This window comes from Triturus cristatus, chromosome 6 (genome assembly GCF_964204655.1).
Source record: "Triturus cristatus chromosome 6, aTriCri1.1, whole genome shotgun sequence".
Taxonomy (NCBI): Eukaryota; Metazoa; Chordata; class Amphibia; order Caudata; family Salamandridae; genus Triturus; species Triturus cristatus.
The window spans coordinates 835,585,353-835,607,261 of NC_140589.1; the positions used below are offsets into that span (position 1 = coordinate 835,585,353).

General features: G+C 47.2%; 1 long non-coding RNA gene across 1 annotated transcript in view; it reads left to right on the top strand.

The window, feature by feature from the left end:
- LOC146817951 (uncharacterized) overlaps positions 1–21,909 on the top strand; it is a 203,472-nt gene that overhangs the window by 37,439 nt on the left and 144,124 nt on the right. The window contains exon 2 of the long non-coding RNA XR_014962601.1: positions 6,560–6,645. This is a non-coding gene — a long non-coding RNA (uncharacterized LOC146817951). The remainder of the gene's footprint in view (positions 1–6,559; positions 6,646–21,909) is intronic.

The following is a 21,909-nucleotide window of genomic DNA, read 5'->3' on the forward strand; positions in this document are numbered from 1 at the left end:
GGGGTACCATAGCATCGGTAGGTACCCTCCATGGGGGCCCCCAAGCATACTCTGCAATGTGTGCATGCCTTTCCGTGGCGGACGGTAATGCCGCCACGCAAAGGCATTCCAAAATGCAGATTATATGGCTGCCGGTGTGGTGAGAGAGACACCACCGCCATATTGAACCCTTTTACGCCTAGACATGTCTGAATATTTTCTACAGGGATGGCGGGAGGTTTGCCCCTGCTGTGACGGCAGTGAATTCCAGCCAGCCCGGCGGGGGCAATACGCCCACCATCCTAATGGGGCCCTAATTCACAACTGTACAGTATACATATACATACAGTACACCTTTGCAGTGAGTGTGCTGTCAAGTTCAACAATAGTTAAAGATTATGAATCTAACTTACCACCGCCTGCCACTGGTGCTGCCACTCCCCCTCCGTTGCTATCTGCAACTGCCGCATCCTCGCCCTCTGCGTCGCCTTCGCTGGCCCCAGCAATGGTGGTCGGTAGTGCGCCTAGAAAACATTACACATTTATTAGGCAACATATACACCTCCCCCCTATTGATCAGTAGCAAGGTTGAAAAATGAGTTAATACTAACATAAATCACTAGTACAAATCAGGTAGTAGTAGAGTAGACACTAAGTTATATGATCATTGTAGCATTTGCTTGATTAGCCCTAGCCATGCACATGTGACGTTACCTTTACCTTGCAGCTTCTTAAGACACCTTTGAGCCCACATGACCTGCCTCACACTGCTACTGTCTAGTCTACGCGCTGCGTACAGGCAGTCAACAAACATTAACAAGCCACTTTTTTAGGAAGAACTGGTGTACTACTGTTACTGTTAGTCCATATTGCTTATCCATAGATGCTACACTTTTTGGCACGGCTGAGAAATGCTTGCAAGTTGCAATATACTAACGCACACCATTTCTTTTTTCGCATTACAGACGCAAGATTCGCTTCTACGAACCAGAGCTTCTGAACGATGCACCAACTACCAGTACTAGGTTCTTCTGAGGTGAGGGGTCCCTTCACTCACATCTTCATTTATAAATGTATATAAACTAAATTGCTATGGGATGGTGGTGCTGCCTTCCACCACTTCAGTTATCATGATTTAATTCCCAACTGTATAAGTGTAACAATGTATATTGTTTTAATGTTATTGATTTGCCGGTTGGTGCTGCTAAGAAAACAGTGTACAGACCTTCTCAAATTGAAATAAAAATTTTAAACTTACATAGACTTTGTGGTATTTGGTGTGGAGTGGACTAACTTACACGAGTGAGCAAATTAAAGTAAGGGTGTGCATGTGAATTGCTTCCACGACAGAGGTTGGGTGTGTTAATGTTCTGCAGTGGAATTGTGGTGGGTGCGGAATTTCTGATTGAGGTGTGCAAGGAAGGTCCAACCTACCATCACCAACATCCTATTTTCTGGTGCAAATGTATGTGCAAGATCCCTACAACAGTTGTATGTCCTATAGGGTATCATATCAAAATATTAAGAAATCTGGTAGGGCTGTTGCTGTGAATTTTCAAAGCCTAAACATCAACAAGAGTAAAAAGTAGTACAAGACAACGACCCAACGGATTGTACGAGCTACTGGTGAATATGAGTTTTATATTACAACCTTTCACAAAGAGTGGCACTGGCCAACTGGGCAAGACTAGCTACTACAGTACAGACAGACAGACTGATAGTATGTAGTAGTACTCAGTCATCATAGCGGAGGCAGGGATAAGCTTTTTGAAACCGTACAGATCGAAGGATAATTGGTGGTAAAAAAATAGCATTTGGAAACACACTATAGTTCGGGAGAAATGGGGCAGTAAAAGTTATGGAATAAGAAATATTATTAAAAACAAGAAGACTTACTGGGGCCAGCAGAGGAGGCCTCTGCGGTGTCCTCCTGGTGGTGTTCCTGTCCCGCCGACTGCCCAGTCCCTGCCCGTCTGCCCCTGGGTGCTGATGAACAGGAAAGATATGAGAAAGAGAGAAACATTGATGGATGGTGTCAACTTAAGCAAATACAATATTTTTCAACAACGGTCAAAAAACACATATGTAAACAATTGCAATAACTACATTGACCGATCTCATCTGGTCAACATGTAATATCGGGGGATTCGCAGTTCGACTACTTAAGTTACTATTTATCATTCTGATTCCAGAAAACTAAGTTACAAGTAAGCCTAAGTATTAGTACAACGTACCACCCAACCTAGCCCACCTATTCCAGGCATGCCAATTGTACATTAAGTATGCATTTCCACTGTATTCCTCAACAATGTGTATGATCCAATCATGGAGGACACATGAACATGACTACATTTTTTGTATACACCAAATTTTGGTTTGATTGATGCTGATCTGCTACTGCTAAGTAACTGCAAAGCCTACCTCCACTCATTGAACAAACTAGAAAGGTTCTAAAGACTGGCGTACTAGCAGCACGTCACGTAACTGAGTGAGGGGGGCATCACGCATACCACTAACCAATTAGAAGCTCATACAAAGTACCTAAACCTATGTATCAATCCGCCCCTATCTATTAGTGACAGGACAAAGTAAGGAGTGGACGTGAGTCACTGTAGCATTACGTAACTTAATTTCTCTAAAATAAACTCGTAAAGAATCACGCTAAGCAAGCGCAAACGCAAAGCTGCAAACAAGTAAGATTAGTAGTAGCGCAGAAGAGCACCTGTGTCATAATCACAGAAGACTTTTAAACGTTATTAACCTGGAATGTATTGCAAGCAGCAACATTCTAGCTGGTTGGAAGGAAAAAAAGATATTCGCAATATATAACATAGAGCAGAAGAACAGACACAAAGTTGTAATAATTAAATAGGTACTCACCAAGCCCCGGGACCTCCACTCCTAGCAGGTCCAGCAGGTCCTGCTCACGGTCCAGGATGTCGGACCACCGGTGCGTCAGCTGTGCCTGGGTGCGCCGGACCCCAGAGATGCGCGACACTGCCCGGCGCACCTTCCCCCACCGCTGCCGACGCTCCCGGAGGCCGTACCCGGACCCAGGCCTGCCACCTGCTGCCAGGGTTGAGGGGAGGTGGCGCTGCACAAAGAAAATTAGTGCAGCCAACTCCGCCTCCCCAAATAAGGCCCGTGCATGCACCCCTTCTGGGCGCCGCCTTCCGCAAGTAAGGCGGTCGCGGCTCTGGCTGCGCCGGCGAACAGCCCTGCCCTTGGACATGGTTCTGGGGACAGGGCGGGAAAGAAAAGGTAAAATAAATAAAGGAGTAAAGGAAATAAATAGCGGGCAATACAAAGAGAAAAAGTAGCTAAAAAACAAAAAAAAAAGTACACAAAAACCAAAAATATAGAGGCAGGAAAATAGTTAGAGAAATAATAAGTAATAAAGATCCAAAAAAAGTGGCTATAAACAAAGGATTGAAAAGATTTAGGGAGGATTGAAAATCAGGCCCCAGAACCATGCAATAGAGTGGAAAACAAGATGGCCGCGCCCGTTGCGACCACGTGCGCAAGTTCGCGCAATATTGTCTCCCTGAGCAAGCAAAAAGCAACGCGATCAAGTAAAAGCGATCGCGAACAGGAAATATCGACCGCGAACATGCATTGCGCGACCCGGAACAGGAAGTAAACAACGCCAGAGGGCGGGACAAGTGAAAACAAGATGGCCGCGCCCGTGAGCGACCGCATGGGTAAGTTGGCGACCCGCGAGCACGCAAAAAATACCGCGAACAGGCGGCAAAAAAACTTCCGCATCTTCGCGATATTTCCGGCGTGTTTGCGGAGATTTTCTGCATTCTCGCGATAATTTGCGGAAGTTAATTCCGCAAATTCCGCCCACCCCTAGTTTCAATACATACAGCTCCGACACTGGCTGTCCACCCCGGGGATCCATGTGCCAGCGGCGCGCCCTTTTACACTATTTGAGAAACTAGTGCGGGCCTTGGTCAGAGACCTGCTCTCCCACCGCAGCTCCGCCGTCAAGTGCCACCTCTCCGACTTGCTGCCTTCTGTCTCCACTTGCCCGTGTCTGCCATGTGCCTCTTGCCGCTCTCTGTCTCCTTTCTCCTTTGTGCCCCGTCGGCCCTTGTGCCTCTTGCTGATCTTGTCTCCTTTGTGCCCTGTCTGCCCTTGTGCCTCTTGCTGATCTGTCTCCTGCTAGAACTCTCTGCAGCCTTCAACACCGTCTCTCACCGTACTCTCGCAGCCAGACTCCATGACGCCGGTATACAAGGAACCGCCCTTGACTGGATCCGCTCCTTCCTCTCCGGCAGAACCCAAGGGATCACCCCCCCCCCCACCCCCCATTCCTCACCGATCCTACAGAGATCAACTGTGGAGTACCCCAAGGATCCTCGCTCAGCCCAACGCTCTTCAACATCTACATGGCCCCCCTTGCCGCCAGATAGCATGGGCTCAGCATAGTATCTTATGCCGACGACACCCAGCTCATCCTCTCTCTCACGAAGAACCCCAAAGACACCAGACTCAGCTTCCAAGAAGGAATGAAAGAGGTCCCAGCCTGGATGAGCGACAGCTACCTAAAACTGAACTCGGAGAAGACAGAGGTCCTCGTCCTTGGACCCTCCCCCACTGCATGGGACAACTCCTGGTGGCCCCCTGCCCTCGGAAACCCACCCACCCTGACGGACCACACCCGGAACCACAGCATCATTCTAGACTCCTCCTTCACCTTGACCCGCCAGATCAACGCCGTCGCCTTCACCTGCTTCATCTCCCTCTGCATCCTGCACAAGACCTTCAAGTGGATACCCTCCGAATGCAGAAAGATCGTTGCTCATGCACTCATAACCAGCAGACTGGACTACGGCAACACACTCTATGCCGGAATCAACAAAACCCTGCTACACAAGCTCCAAACCATCCAGAACACCACAGCCAGACTCGTCCTCGGAACCCCACGACACGAACACATGACCCAGCGCCTACGAGACCTCCACTGGCTTCCCATCGAAATGAGAGTAACCTTCAAGCTACTCACCCATGCCTACAAATCCCTCCACAACACCAGACCCAAATACCTCAACGAGAGAGTCTCCTTCCACGTACCAAAAGGAACCTCTGCTCCGCCGACCTCGCCCTGGCAGAGTCCCCACGCATCCACAGAACCAGAGCAGGTGGAAGAGCCTTCTCCTACATCGCAGCAAAGACCTGGAATGAGCTCCCAGTCAACATCAAGGGCTCCCCCGCTCCACACACCTTCCGGAAGAGCCTCAAGACCTGGCTCTTCGTCCTCGACTGATCCGGAACCGCATCACCACCTTCACCCCCCCCACCACCCCCCCCAGCGCCTTGAGACCCTCACGGGTGAGTAGCGCGCTTTATAAACCCCTGATTGATTGATTGATTGATTGATCTCTAAAACCTACCAGGTGATACAGCATTCAACCCCGATTCGCACCCAGAGATACCAGACTGCATGGCAGCAAGCAACCCCGGAGGGCATTTCCCCCAAGCAGTGGGACACACTATGCCAAGACATCCCCAAGACCTATTGCAGCCTTGCCTCCCGTGAAACCGCATACATATTAATGCTACAATGGTACTATACAGTCTCCCGTCAGCCGGCTATATACCGCACAGTCCCCAGCCACTGTTGGTGCTGTGGAAAGAGCACGTGACTATCCTCGGCATAAGCCCCCCTACCCTTAAAGCAAGGACCCAGAGGACTAGGCCCTCATCAGCCATTTGCTCCTAGCAGCACAACAACTTATAGCGTGCACATGGAAGAGCACCTCCTCTACTTCTGTGGCCCAATGGTTTGCCAGTGTCTGGCCCATTTTGGCAATGGAATGACTCTCCCACAGCCTGGCGAACACCGAAAAGGATTTTCAGCACGTATGGCAGCCTTTAATATCCTATCTAATGGTCACTGAGTTCACATGCTTCAGTCCTCCAAGACTCAGAGCCCTCCAGCTTTTCCCAAGCGATTGAATAACGTGCGCGCCCAGCCTGCATGACACACTCTGATTATCCCTTGAACTAGAACCCCCTCTATTGAGCACCCTTATATGATATATGTTAGATGACCTACACCAGGTCTTACACCGCAAACTGTTATAGTTGTTTTGTATAAGTTGACATGATAGGGGTTTTCATTCCCCTCCTTTTCTTGGAGCCACCCTGGACTTCAGGACTAACACACGTTCACCTGAGTGTTGCCCTTAACACTATATTTCTGCGCGCATGGTGTGCAATACCTGGGAGCAGATGCCTCATCAGGGATGCAGTTGGGATTCAGGATAGCATGCGCCCTACCAATGCCAACATGGGGACATGCATACATCACATTTACTGCTCAGGCCCTCCTGCTTTACATGGTTTGATATCCCTCGGGCCCCTTTACCTTGTGAGTAATGACTCTGTTTACGCTGCCGGACCGAAGTGGTTGTAGGCAACTTGCTGTGTATCCTCTGGCTTACTGACTGGGTGTCATTCTCAGTGTTTACTCTGCCGGCCCGGCCAGGGTTGTAGGCACCACACTGTGTTCAATAATCCTTGTGTTTTTAATAAAGGTTTTTATAACTAATTTTTTATTTTTTATTTAAAGCCTGAAGGGCAACAGGATCTCCATCCCAGATTGGTTTACAACCCCTTCTATGAAACCTTTGAGTCCTTGCTGGTCCCCAAACTTGAGTAAGTATATAACCAAATAGTGCAACAAGGGGGATTCTTGAAAGACATGAGAGAGGTGGCATTTTCCATCATACACAAATCAGGGAAGAACCCACAGCTGTTTGTCTCCTTTTGTACAATAGTCTTGATAAATGTTGAGCTCAAGCACTTCTCCAAGATTTTAGCAGGCAAAATGGAACAAATTCTTACAGCCCTAATCCATGCTGAAATGTCTGAATTCATACCGACCAGCCAGACACATGATAACATCCGTACAATGGTCCATCTGGTTTAAAAGAGGCAGAAAAAAATATACCAGCTATCTTGGTGTCCAGTGGCGGCTCCTCCATAGGGGCGTGGGGGCGTCGCCTCACTGCTTTCTTGCAGTGTGAGAAGCAGAAACATAAAATGGTAAAACTACAATTTTATGTTTATGCTTTTCACACTGCAAGACAGCAGAAGTGCCTGGTTGTGGGCAGGTGGGTGGGCAGTCCTGCTCGAGGGCAGGGGGGAGTGGCTTGCCCGCTGTTGTGGACCCTGACTGCTTTGGTCGGCCTGCGGCCGACCAAAGAAGTCATGCGCACTCTCACTTTTTTCTATGTAGGCTCCATGCAGCCTACATAGAGAAAAGGGCTTCCCAGTAGGTGCCCGGCTGGGGCGTTGTGTGCCTGCACTGCACCAATCCCAACGCGGCCATTGCAGCGTTGTGATTGGCGGAGGGTAGGGAGGCTGCCTGTGGGTGGTTGCTTCCTGTTGAGGTGAGCAGCGGAAAAAGTGTGAATCGGGACCAGGCCAGGAGCTGAGGCAGCCTGGAGAAGGTACGTTTTATTTTAATTTAATTAAACCCCTCCTGACTCCCCCGTGCCTGCTGTTCACATGAAATGTTCAAGTGCTGTGTTTTTAGTTACCGATCTGTGCTACCCACGATAAGGATGTTTGCAGAACCGCATGTGCTAATTTTCACTTGAGAAATGCTTTACATCTACACTATTTCCTGTTCTAATTTCCTGTAATTACTAGCGAGCTAAAGGACCCTGCTGACAAAAGCGACTTAAAAGCTTGGTTCTGCATAGAGGGAGGCGCAGTCCACGCCTCTCTCCCGTTATGTGCGTTTAAACCTTGCGATGATCTCTATGGTTAATAATAATTACCTCTGCATGATTGACCACCGTTGTCTGGATGGGAACGTCTTTCAATAAGAGCTTTGCGTTTCCCCTGTGGTAATACGTTTGTGTGGCATTTCTCTTTTTATGCTGCTACTATGAGGATCCGGAAACGCAAGCCGATTGTAGTGTTGGTCTGAAGAGAGTAATCATTTTTCAAACCACAAGTGGGCCGCGAGTCACTTGTGACACCTTTTGCTCGTCCCGGCTTTTTCATCAGCAGCGCGTTGCATTGGAGCCGATAGTGTTTGTTAAAAGCTTAACTACAGGTTCCAGAATGCTGCTCGGAAAAACTCCTTTGGAGTACGACAGGCACCCCTCATTTTTTTCCAGTACGACTTATAAAACACATGCCACTGGTCCAGCTCTACTCACCCTGACTGCCACCTCGCTGTCATGTCTACTGGTTATTGGATGCTCTTGCCCACTCCCCCGATGATTGCACTGTAAAGCTCGCCCTTCGAGACCACCCTTCACAGTCCAGACTCGGGGCTAACGCTCCTGTATGACCATGATAGCATTACTTAACTGCTCACCTTCAACAGAATGTTCACATTACAGCACACAAGAAAATAGTGTCCATGGTCAACCCCTTTTTATAAATATATATATATAAATAGAATATCCTACCTAGAAGGTTGCACACGAGCGTGTCCTGTTTCCAGATGTAAGGCCTCATGTTTGTACACGCCTGTGTGAGCTTGGAGTTCCAGCTGGCCCTTAAAGCATGAGACTGGCCAGGTTCACACATTGCACAATGGGGAGTGGGTTTTACTGCCTGGTGTCCATGACACAGGGGCAGCTGCTGTGCTTTTAAGATTTTAAGCGAGAATATCTGATCCACAATTGCCACGCAGACTTTTCCAAGGGAGTTAGTTTAACTGAAATGCTAGTATTGTGTGCTGTGCCCATTTGTATTTCACACAGTAACAAGTAATGCCACTCACAGGTTGTTTTTCTCTGGCAGAGCTGTGTTTCCTAGTCCTGGAAGGTCAGGTTTGCTGTGAGTCTCAGTGAGAGCTGTGTGTGCATGACCTTGTACTGGGAGAGCAGAGGTACCGAGTGCTACTGAACAGCACGGAGGTGCACTGGCAGAGCTGTGTGCGTGTAAATTGTACAAGGAGAGCAGGGCGTGCTGCGGTCCTGGCAGTCACGTGTCTGCATCCTAGTTCCAGAAGGGCAGGGTGGATGCAAGTTGCCGGGAGGGTCACTGTTGGGATGAATGTATTTAACCATCTACATAACCATATGCACTTTACTTTTCACAGTCAAAAAGGAGGTGAGCGTTGGCCTAGACTAAATATTAATTAGTTAAGGCCAACCTTCACCATGTTTTTTACTGTAAAGAGTAAAGTGCAGGTGTTCTCAAATTTGCTTGAAAATGCACCATTTGCCTACTCATTTTACAAACTTTTCTCTGGAGGAGAACCCCCCCGAACCCTCCTTAGATCATTCGGGCACGCTCGCTACGCTCGCTCGCCCGATCTGCTCCACCAGAAATGTTATGCCTCACTAATTCCAAATCTCACCAGCTGCCACTGTTGGTGTCTCTTGATGCCAAAAAGCCTTTGACCGGGTGTACTGGTCCCTCATGGTGCTGGTTATGGAGTGGATGGGTTTTGGCAAACGACTTTGATTTTGAAAGAGTGACACATATAAACATATAACGCATAACAAGGAAATATGCCCACCAGGAGGCAAAAACCAAATAGCCAGTACAGATAAAATATAGAACATCTTGCTATTGCTGTCTTGTATGTTCATCCAAAGAACAGTGTATGCAAAAAACATTGAGGATGCAAATACTTGGTAAAAGCGACAGACTCCATATTGCCCTACAAGCTTCCTCTATACCCCATACTCTGGAAGGGCTTCCGTGGTCATCCCCGATATTCGTAAATTGTTTTTTCTTCAATATAGCATAGATCCATACATTTCCTCCTTCCAGATCCTGTGGGAGGGGCAGGTTGTCGCTACTGTTAAGCAATGCCTGTCCTCCCAAATACAAGACCCAGTCTAATTTATGGTTTTTCTGCATGCGTAAACCACTCTTTTTTTTTTTTAATTATCTTTATTTGCTTTTATAGGATAGACAATTTACAAAAGACATTGAGATAAAAGGGAGAAAAGAAGGGGGGGAGAGGGGTAGGAGATGGGTCGTTGCATATATACTTATGATGCATGTGACAGGCACGCAATGCCAACATTAGGATACATTAATTACTGTGTCGGACACAGTCATTATTTCTATCATGTCTAATGGTGCTGACTCAAAGCAGGAGAACTGGAGCATTCCGTCTCATGCGTAAACCACTCATCATCCATTATGTTCAACAGAGCATATTAGGGGCGAGTTGTAAAGGTCTGAGCAGTGTGGCGCTAACCAAAAGGAGTGGATTAAACTGCAACTGCATGTAGAGTGGAGAAGATCACCTCTGCTACCATACAGTGGAGGTAGTTGGGTGTAGCACTTCTATTCATGTGCCATAGTTGATGTAGAGTCAAGTAGATACGGCGTAAATATTTAAATTGGATCAATTTAAAGCATGTCGAGATAACAGCTTCTCGAGGAGCCATGCTTGCCAATGTCCATTCTAATTCATCAAGTAGGCCTACGACATGCTCCCATTTACACTTTAGGTCCAAAAAGGAGTCTGAAGTGTTAATGATCAGTGTCTTATATATAGAGGAGACCTGGTTCCAGCTAGGCAGATGAGACATTGGTAACTTGCCTTCTAGTGGGTTGTTGTGGGGAAGATCAGTTGTGTCTGGAAGTTAGGACCCACATTCATACCTACGTTGCAGGTAAAAGAAAGATTGGGAGTTCTATTCTACATGCCTTCTGAAGGTCTTGATAGAATTACATTCCTGTGGAGCAAACTATATGGCCCAGGGAGGAAATGCTAAGGATGTCCCACCCATTTGAATCTCTCCAGGGTGAAGATCTAAGGTACGTGGGTCCCATGCCACAATGAAGTTTCCCCTGTAACCTTTCCTTCCCACCCAAGACCCTATAGCAAAACCTGCCAGAGTCTCAGAACCGTGGGATGCATATGCCCAGACGTGGGTCTCGTGCACACTGTGTCACTGGAATCAAGCTGTACCTGGCTGATGAGCCCATAATTAGGGCGAAACCGGTCCTGGGTTGCTTGTGTTCTAGTTCAGGGCGGACCTGGCTTGGCAGTTCGGGCTGGACTGTTGCTACTGGAGCAGGGTCTAGACTGATTTGCATAAAGCTTGGTCCAAACTGAGGTGGCATGGTGTGCAAAATAACAATGGATTGGGATGTGGCCCCAAATGATCACCGGTGGCTGAGATTAATTAAATCCTTCCATCCATCACTCTTTTGTATATTTACCATTCCTGTGATGGCTGTGATTCCTAATAAGTCACAAACTGCGACCTACTCCATTAATATTCAGGAGGTAGATCAATTTGCGGCCCACAAGGAATCCATAAATTAAACTTAATGAGTTTCATACATAAGGAATACAGATTTCCTAATTGCGATTCAGAGAGATTCGCAATTAGGAAATCTGTATTTTTAATGTTTGCACATCTGTGCCTAAATACTCAAATCAGACAGAGGGAGTGAAAGCTTCTCCAATGGGATATACACATGAACTCCATCAAACTGCAAAATAAAGCAATACACTAGAATGATATAAGACTGCTACTATACCCCAGTGAAGATACATAGGATGTACCCCGCTGGTGAGTTTATAGAATGTCGGGAACTACTCTCCATAAGTGGTGGGAGTACCCTATGTTCGCAACTTTGTTGGGATAAGTGGCGGATACCCTAAAGAATATTCTTTGTTTCCTGCTCTCATTTCACCCGAAGACACTACTGTTAGGCATTAGGCCAGCTATTTACACACAAATGGCTAAAGAAGGGTGGCACATACCATTATATTGATTAGCGGTGGTTAAGCTCGCTATTGCAATACATTGGGGAAAAAAGTGGATCCTGCCACTATCGTGCAATGGTATCAACTACTATAGAACACTGTTGCTATGGAGAAACTCATTAGCAACCTGGAGGGTACTCACATTCAGTATGTAGCCCAATATTGTCCTTTACTTAGTCACCTATTAGAAGGCGCTCTCATGTGCCAATTTCTACCACAATTGAGTTTGCTGTGCTTGTTTTCTTGAATGACAGCGGAGGAGGTGCATGAACCCTCAGAGGTGGACTGAGGCAAGGAAGGGACATTTCTTGGATGGTGGGCGCTTCGCCAAGATATGGCAAATAAAGCTGCCCTGTCAGATTGGGAGGGTATGGGGAAGGATTCAAGGGTATGCTGGCGGGATTCTTAAGAATATATTTGTTGTATTTTGCTTTGAAATATGAGCATACAAAACAGATGATAGTTTCTCTCTCAAATGGCTAACCTATAATTTGCTGTTTACCCAGTTAAATGCTTAATAAAATGTTCTTTGTAAAACAAATCCTACTGCATTGCTGTTCACGCCACGATAGCCTGCACCATCATATTTACTATACAGTGATGCAAGAATGCAAAATGTTGTGGTGCACTCTCTATGCCATGTCGTGAAGACTGTTAATGTAACATTTTAATGTTTAAAAAGTGATGCAAAACCTTGCAAAACAAGCAAAACACCTGGACCTATTGATAATCACCTTATGCAATTCCCTACACCATTAACAGGTACAGCAGCGTAAATCCAGCTTATTGCAGGATTCCCTAAGTCCTGACAATTTTTTTGTGTCGACTTTTTCACTGATTATGTCAGTGAATTAAAAAGGTTATTTTATTCAAATTGATTGTCAAACTGCTGGAGCGTTCTTCATTGAAATTCTATTGTAATTTTTACTATTCTGCCCAAGCGTTCTCCACCGAAATTCTGTCAATACTTTAACTAAAATGTTAAATGGGTTGGCACGCAGGATTGGGACCATGTGACTCCCACAGGGCAGCCGCCCTATGATAATAAAGAAAAGCATCACAGGACAAAATTAAAAGTCAAAACCATAAAGGTTCACTCAAATCTAAGAGCTATTACAGAAAGCAGAAATAGTTAGATTCATTATCAGCATTCATTATGCATCAAATAAAGCCAGTTGCGAAAGGTTATAACAAAGTCGCCGTCCAAAGCAAATAAGTAGCCAGAACCAGAATATAGTTCAGCAGAGGACTACCACAAATCTGCTCACTCAAATGTCAAGCAAAGTCTGAATCAGTAGCATAAAACTTAGAGGCTGCTCAGTTCGTAAGGCGAGAAAACGTTTGGCACACATCCCAAAAAGGGCACATTTTATTGTTTTCAGACAGTGAAAGGCATGTTTTCATCAAGGTGTGAAGTAAGTTCATAGGGCTAACAACAAACCATTCGTATAAATATGATACATTAAACATGAAGCATTTTGGAACACCTACTTTCATGCCTAATTAAACATAGGAGATGAAAACAATAATAATGCAAAATTTGTGCAAAAAGTAAATAAAATACACAGTGTACTTCTTAGAGAAGTCCTGAACAAATTACCTTGAATAGACTGCAAATATATGAATACTCAGCTCATGCCTTTTTTCTTAAGGAACACAAATTAATATATTCCAGCTCAGTAAAATAAGCACCAGAAAAACCTCATCATGAAAATGAACTCTATTTCTCTTACTGTCTGCAAAAGAAAAACACAGGAATATAAGCATTGGAAACATTGACAAAACAATGAATTGTGCTTTCTTTTCTGCAGCTTTCAAATGGATGTGAATGCGAGCTGGCTGAGGCCTAATAATATTAACTTGAGGCCTAGTTATTTTAATTGAGGCGTACTGTTGTTAACTTAAACACATCAAGATAAACATTATTTTCTAATTATTAAAAGCACTTTTTCACGTATTACTCCCCATTCTGAGGAACATAACTTGATTCCCCATTCTGAGGAAAATAACTCAAAATCCCCTGGCTTAGGTATAGGCATATCAGCTGGAATAAAGGATTCTTCCCATCCTTCTTCTGTATTCCTACAACTAAATCCAGCAAACTCATATTGAGGACCATATTGACATATCTTCAGATGGGGCAAATGCAGATCAATTTCCTGAACCAGATTGTGCCCTTCGGGCGCTGTCCTTTTGGTGTTTTTCCTAAGCAGTGTCTCATAAAAAAACTACAAAAAGCAAAAGCCTCTGGGAAAAGATAACCCCTATCTAAGACCCAGGTAGAACATAAGAAAAGAATGTGCATGTGCAGAGAAACTATCTACCATTGAGGCTCAACCAGAGAATTTAGACCCAAAAATTAATTCAAAGTTCTTGGGTTAAATTTAAGGAAGCTCTTATATCACAGGATACTTTAATTTAGCCTGCAATTTCTCGGCTTAATTGTTTCTGTTTATTCTTTTTTTTCTTTATTTCATCCTGCAATATGAGCAGAGTACTGTCAGAACATGCAAATGCACTAATCTTATACCTTGACGTTCATGGAATTATATGAATCCCACCACAATATCTCTAACTAGCCGAACCCCTGGACCCCAGACTCTGCTATGATGCCAGCACCCTCCACGCACTCAATGCCGGCTGAAACCACACTTGCTTCCAGGCTGCCCGTAACGGACTCACGGACCCTTCTCCTGCCGCACCTGCAGCTTCACCTGTGACAGAGCCACCAAACCTCCAAGGACTGGACCCAACCACCTCCGCTGCATACTTCTCAACACCCGCTCCGCACACAAACACGCTGCCGAGCTCTGGGATCTGCTCGACACCTCCGCCCCAGACGTGGCCTTCCTGACCGAGACCTGGTGGAACGACTCCTCGGCGCCCGACATCGCCATAGCCATCCCGGACGGCTACAAGATCACCCACAGGGATCGCGCCAATGGAATCGGAGGAGGAATAGCCATCGTCCACAAGTCCACCCTCAAGGTCGCCACCCACGCAGACGACACCCTCAACACCGCTGAACACCTGCACTTCCGGATCCACACCGACCCCAACACCACCCTCAGAGGAACACTCATCTACAGACCCCCCCGGACCCCGGGCTCAGTTCAGCGACACCATCGCCGACCTCGCCAGCTCCCACACACTCGCCTCCAAGGACTACATCCTCCTCGGGGACCTGAACTTCCACCTCGAGAACAACAACGACGCCAACACCGCCACCCTGATCGACAACCTCGCCAACCTCGACCTCAGACAACTCGTCACCGCACCCACCCATGCAGCCGGCCACACGCTGGACCCCGTCTTCTCCACAGGCACCCACTTCGCCTTCGACCACACCACCGAACTCCACTGGACCGACCACCACTGCATCCATTTCACCTTCAAGAAACCAACCACGCACCACCGCACTCAACAGCTGCCTCGCCGCTGCTGGAGCAAAGTCACTGAAGACCAGCTGATCGCCACTCTCATCCAGAACCCACCCACCAACCCAGACGCCGCAGCCCGCAACCTCAGACAGTGGATCGACGACTGCGCCAACACCCTCGCCCCACTCAAGAAACCCTCCAACAGCCACGCCAGCAAGAGAGCCACCTGATTCAACGACGAGCTCCAGACCTCCAAACGCGCATGCCGGAAACTGGAGAAGATATGGCTCGACGAACGCACACCGGACAACCACGCAGCCCACAAGGACGCCATCCGCAGACATCACCACCTCATCAGATTAGCCAAGAGATCCTCCTTCAAAGACCGCCTGGACAACAACGCACACGACAGCAAAGAGCTCTTCAGCATCGTACAGGAACTATCCAACCCCAGCGCCAACGCCAATGACATCCCGCCCTCACAAGAACTGTGCGACTCACTCGCCGCCTTCTTCCACCGCAAGATCGCTGACATCCACGACAGCTTCAACACCACGACCGCCCCGACTACACCAGACTCCACCTCCCGTGCGAACACCACCAGCGCCAACCGCCTGACCTCCTGGTCCTACGTCAATGACGACGAGACACGCAAGGTCATGAACTCCATCCACTCAGGATCTCCGTCAGACCCGTGCCCACACCACATATTCAACAAAGCAGACGCAGCCATCGCACCCCAACTACGGAAGGTCATCAACATCTCCTTCGAAACAGTGACATTCCCGGAAAGCTGGAAGCACGCCGAAATCAACGCCCTCCTCAAGAAGCCCAAGGCGGACCCCAAGGACCTCAAGAACTTCCGGCCCATCTCCCTGCTCCCGTTCCTGGCGAAGGTCATCGAGAAAATCATCAACATGCAATTAGCCCACCACCTGGAAGACAACAACATCTTGGACCCGTCCCAATCTGGATTCAGACAAAACCACAGCACCGAGACAGCCTTCATCGCCACCACAGACGACATCAGGCGCCAACTAGACAACGGCGAAACATCAGCATTCATCCTCCTAGACCTGTCAGCCGCCTTTGACACGGTATGCCATCGCACTCTAAAGACACGCCTCCTAGAAGCCGTAATCCAAGAGAAGGCCCTTGACTGGACCACGTCCTTCCTCTCCGGCAGAACCCAGAGCGTCCGCCTCCCACCCTTCCGATCCGAAGCCACCGACATCATCTGCGGCGTCCCCCAGGGCTCATCCCTCAGCCCATCGCTATTCAACGTCTACATGGCCCCCCTCGCACAAGTGGCCCTCCATCACGACCTCAACATCATCTCCTACGCCGACGACAGTTAGCTCATCCTCTCCCTCACCAAGGACCCACACACCGCCAAAACCAACCTCCACGAGGGATTGAAGGCCGTCGCCGACTGGATGAGGAGCAGCCGCCTTAAGCTGAACTCGGACAAGATGGAGGTCCTCATCCTCGGACCCACCCCCTCAGCCTGGGACGACTCTTGGTGGCCGACCACAATGGGAACAGCACCAACACCCACCGACCATGCACGCAACCTAGGATTCATCCTCGACTCCTCCCTCTCCATGTCTAAGCAGGTCAACGCCGTTTCCTCCTCCTGCTACAACACCCGCTGCATGCTCCGCAGGATCTACAAGTGGATCCCGACCAAAACAAGAAGAACGGTGACACAGGCCCTCGTCAGCAGCAGACTGGACTACGGCAATGCACTCTACGCAGGAATCCCAGCCAAATACCTATGACGACTACAACGCATCCAAAACGCCTCAGCCCGACTAATCGTCAATGCCCCCCGCCGCAGCCACATCACGCCCCACCTGAGAGACCTACACTGGCTCCCCGTCAACAAGAGGTTCACCTTCAAGCTCCTCACCCATGCACACGACGCACTCCAGACCAGCCTACCTGAACACCAGACTCAGCTTCTACACCCCCACCCACCAGCTCCGCTCCGCCAGCCTCGCCGCTGTCCCCCGCATCCAACGAACAACCTCCGTCGGGAGATCCTTCTCCTACCCCACCGCCAAAACCTGGAACACCCTCCCTACCCACCTACGGCAGACCCAAGACCTACTAGCCTTCAGAAGACTCCTCAAGACCTGGCTCTTCGAGCAGTAGCGGCACCCCACCACCCCCTCAGCGCCTTGAGACCCTCTCGGGTAAGTAGCGCGCTTTACAAGTACTCTGATTGATTGATTGAATATTGAGTTTTGAGATCCAAGATATCTGATGGGGTTAGTAGGTTGGTGTGAGAAAATGCCACTTTTTATATGATCACCCCCATTTTTTGTCGAATTGTATTGCTAGTTTTCAGGCTGCTGTCAAGTACCCAGTGTATGTGCCCTGCCCCCCAAAACATGTAGAACTTGGCTAATCCCTGATTAGCGTATTAAATGTTTCTATAAGTCTATACTATATCGTGAGGAAATACACCCTGGGCATGAAAAGTTAAATGTCACCTGTGGGCTGCAACACTTATTGTGCCATCCGTGAGCGTGACAAGGAAAGCATTGCTTCAGGCCTGCTATTGTAGCCTGAATGCTGAAATGAAGAACCTGGATTGTGACCTGTTAAAAGTACTCTTTTAAACAGTCCAAAACCTCTTTTTCAAATATTAGTAAGTCAGCCCTATTTAAGGCTTGTAGGAGCAGAAGGTCGACCCTTTTGAGCGGTCGCAAATAGAAAAACGGGTCGTTTGCAGCTGCAAAAATGGTTGTGGTATGTACAACACCTATTTTGCAAGTCTGTAACCTATTACAGACTTGCAAAATAGGGTTTGCTTGTAGCTATTAGGAAGGGGCATGCCAAGGGCGTCCTTCCTAATAGTGAAGTTTCACTGGTATGTACAATTGTTTCGCGACCACAAATGCGGTCGCAAAACGATTGCAGTTACCACCTTTTTCAAGTAGGTGGTTAGACAGTCGCAAGCAGGGAGGGGTCCCAAAGGGACCCCTTCACCTTTGTGTTGGGCAGCTGACCCCAGCAGGCCACCATCCCTGTGAGTGAGTGCTGGCCATTTCCAATGGGTCGCTAATTGTGACCTGCCTCATGAAAATTGATGAAGCAGGTCATTTGCGACCCATTGGGTATAGTTATATGTGTCTGAGACACATGAGTACATTCACTTTTGCGAGTGGCCAAAAAGATCCCAATTAGCGACCCGCAAAACGGAATGACCACACATCTGGACCGTAGTGTGCATGGTATTTAAATGTGGAGCATGTTTAAAAATAATGTTACCATGTCCCTACAGTGTCAAGGCCCTAAAAAACTATTTTCACTCTGCAAGGCCTAGCTGTCCCACTTAGAAAACCAGAGTGCAGAAAAAAAAGTCTAATACTGTTATTTTGGGAATAGACCAGTTAGAAAAATAGTTAAAGTACTAATTTTAATAATTATTAAAAATCTAATTTAATAGTGAAGTCAGAATTTTAATAAGTATTAAGGAAAAAGTATCTTTTAAAAATGTACCCCCCTCAACTGTGAGAAGGCTAATCAGCATAAGCCTCTGCCAGCTCCCAGCAGTAGGCTAATCTGAATGGGCAGAGATGAACGCCACAGAATATTCAGGCATTCTGTACACACCACACTGTCAAATCATACTTTACCGCTCTGTTGTGCCTTGTGTTACACTTAAGGACCGATTGAGAGTCTGCTGGTTCGAGGACTGCCAGACTCGCGGGGTGCAGCGGTGGCAGTCCAGCTGTAGCAGCAGTCAGACCCATGCATTGCAAGTTGTATCCATCCTCTGCTCCATCATGGTCAGACTCAAACCATACCTAGATCCCAATCTACCACGACCATTGGCACTTTGCACTTTTTGGTGTTAGTTTCACTTAAATGTTTAAAAAATCATATCTCCAGTTCCAATTATTGGATTCTTGTCATTTTGATGTCATTTTGTTCATTAACTTTTACTCTAGGTTTATAAATTGATTGGGATTTTCCTTGTGTCTTTTTTTTCACTTTTAACAGTTTTGGTACTTTTAAATAACTTACCCATTTTCTCTAAGTTAAACATGTCTGCTCTGCGCCACAGTTATGAGGGGTTGAGCTCAAATTTAAATTTGTGAAACCTTTTACTGATCCTAACAGGATAGTGACTTTACTACTTGTGGTGGACCCCAATCCAGCCCAACTAATGAGCCAATTTCTCACAGTTGAGATGAGAGAGACTGATTTTGCTGGTTCTGAGTTGGGCAATGGCTCTCATGATAAATTGGGTTATTAGTTGCAAAGGATGGGGACCCTTCACAGGTAATAAGTCTGCAATTGTCTTTTTACTGGGAACCAAGTACCCAGTTGTAGTACTTGACTCTCTCTGGGTAATGAAGCAGAGCAGTCCAAGACCTACACTGGGGAGATGGTGTGGACTGGTGAACCCTATCTCTGCTGTTACGTGATAACAACACTCAATAAATGAGTGTCCAGTCAGTGATTTTGTTTATAACACAAGGAAAAGTACTTTCATTATACTCACCCTATTAAATATTATGTATTAAGCTACAAATCTGTCCCTCAGGTAGATGGAAATGCCTATGGTGACACCCTCAGATTACATCACACCCTTATGGATCCTGGACCACATAATCACACTACACCCCACCCATACTAGTTGCAAAGTCACAATACAAAGAGGTATCATTATAAATAATGGATGCCTAATGGCTTTGTCAGGGTGTAAACCCATTTACAAAAGTAACCACATGTAATGGTTCAACGCCATATCATTGTTAAAAACCAGTTGAAACAGTATCAATATGCATTCATTATAATGGTAAACATTGAGGTATCAACATCAATATTTAAATAAAGCATGATAATTCAAATGTGTCAGAGTCTTTCTTCAGTTTAATTAGACTGCCATTGAAGTAATAGAACCAATCACAATGGGCCACAAGAACAAAAGCTCTAGATCCGGGAGTGCTTGAAAGTTTAAGTAGAATTGGTATTTTTGAAACATTCTAGGGGGCTGCTGCAAATTCTGCAGCCCCTCCACCACAATACATGTGTGCCTTTGCCCCTCCTTGGGGCACCACAAAAGAGGTGAATGCATATTTAACCCCCTCGCAGTGGATTATGGCCATGAGCAGTGAATGTTTAATGAGAAGCTTCCAGTTTGCCTCATTTAGGTAGCCTGGAAGCTGCAATCCTTTTTCCTTTCTACTTGTCCAGGGTGTCCCAGTCAAACACAGAACATCTACAACTGGTATTAGTTGTTGGCGGCTGTGGGGTGGAGCAGACACCTCCTCTGGTGCCACTCCAGAGCTGTCAATACTCATCTGTGCTCCAGTGGGACGGGAGCAACATTTCTTTTCAGATGAATAGTTTCCCTTGCCTGCATTCCAGGCTGGGAGATACAAGCACGTGGTAAACAACGCCCCCAGCTACATTATGATTCTTGCAGTTCTATGGCATGTGCATTGAGTCCTGAGAAGGTTCTTACTCATGCACCCACCAAGGAAAATCTTGTATAAAAAATAAATATGGAGTGGGCATTGTCTTCCAAGGGCTTGGTCTTCCATGGGTTAAAATTCTCAAAATCGGGTGAAGTGCCATGTTCCTTTGCTCTGCTTGATACCCCTCCCCTCCGGGGCCCTATCTGTGTCTCAGGCCCCATAGGGCCAATTGACACAATCATAGGCTTGTTTTGTTCCTGGTGATCAGGCCCGACCACTAGGAGCATTCCCCTCAGGCCTCCTGACTTGTAAAGGTTTGTTTTCTGGGGAGCTTGATTTCCTGGCTCTCTGCATCAGACTTGTCCTCTGGTGACTTGGTTCCTGGTGTCCTTCTCCTGCTTGTGCGGTGTCTTTCGCAGCCAGCCAGCAAAGACTCCACTGTGCCACATGACCCGGGTCCCAGACCTCCTGCTTCCTTAAAGGGAATCTCTGTGTCAGTAAAGTCAAGGACGAGTTCACAGAAGGTCTAAAGGGAACCTCCCAGGGTCCCCCCAGCAGGTCACTTCATGCCCTGCTCCTCAAGAGGCATAAGGGGACCAGCACTACTGCCCTGAAGGGCCCCATTCTCGGGCTGGTGGTCAGGTAGAATCAAAGTCCCTTTGCCATCGTCGCTCCCAGGCCCAGTGTCTTCTCAAATGTCACCTCCTTGTGCAGGGGCTTTTGCAGTGTGGGTGGAAAGTTTTAGAAATCCAGGCACCTATGGCTAATCCTAGGATGCAATTACGTCACTTCACCACTGTCCCAATCCTCATGTACAGCATTCTGGGGCAAACAAATATGGCGACTTTAAGTTATCTGTGGAAAGCTCTCCTGTGAGAGCCTCAGCTCTGCACCTAGCTGACACAGCTGCCTACTCCCATTTCACCAAAACTTCAAAGGGGAGACCCTATTGTGCTGACGTCATGGGCTGGCCCTCCTTCTTTGTACCAGTGGACCTGGGTAGTGTGACAAGCTAATTAAAAGGTGCAGATTTCCTTCCCAACCCTTCATTTTCCAGGAACATGTCAATAATTGTTACTAGCCCTATTGTGTGGCAGCCATTTGACCCCCCTGCTGAGGAGCAGAGTAATTAACTTGGCCCTGAGGGGGAACAAAGGTCTGAAATCATATTCTGAGCCACGCCAGGGAAATATGACAAATCCTTACTTGCATAAGGTGTTTATATTGGATGTTAGGGCCTGTAAATTCATACTCAGGATGCATGTTTATCCACAGATTGATACCTCGCTAGACCCTGTAGGCCTAAGTGGAGTGAACCTGTGCTTTAGGGCCTATAATAATGTGTTATCCTGTGTAAGCACGACAGACCTTCAGTAAAGAATGCCCACTCATG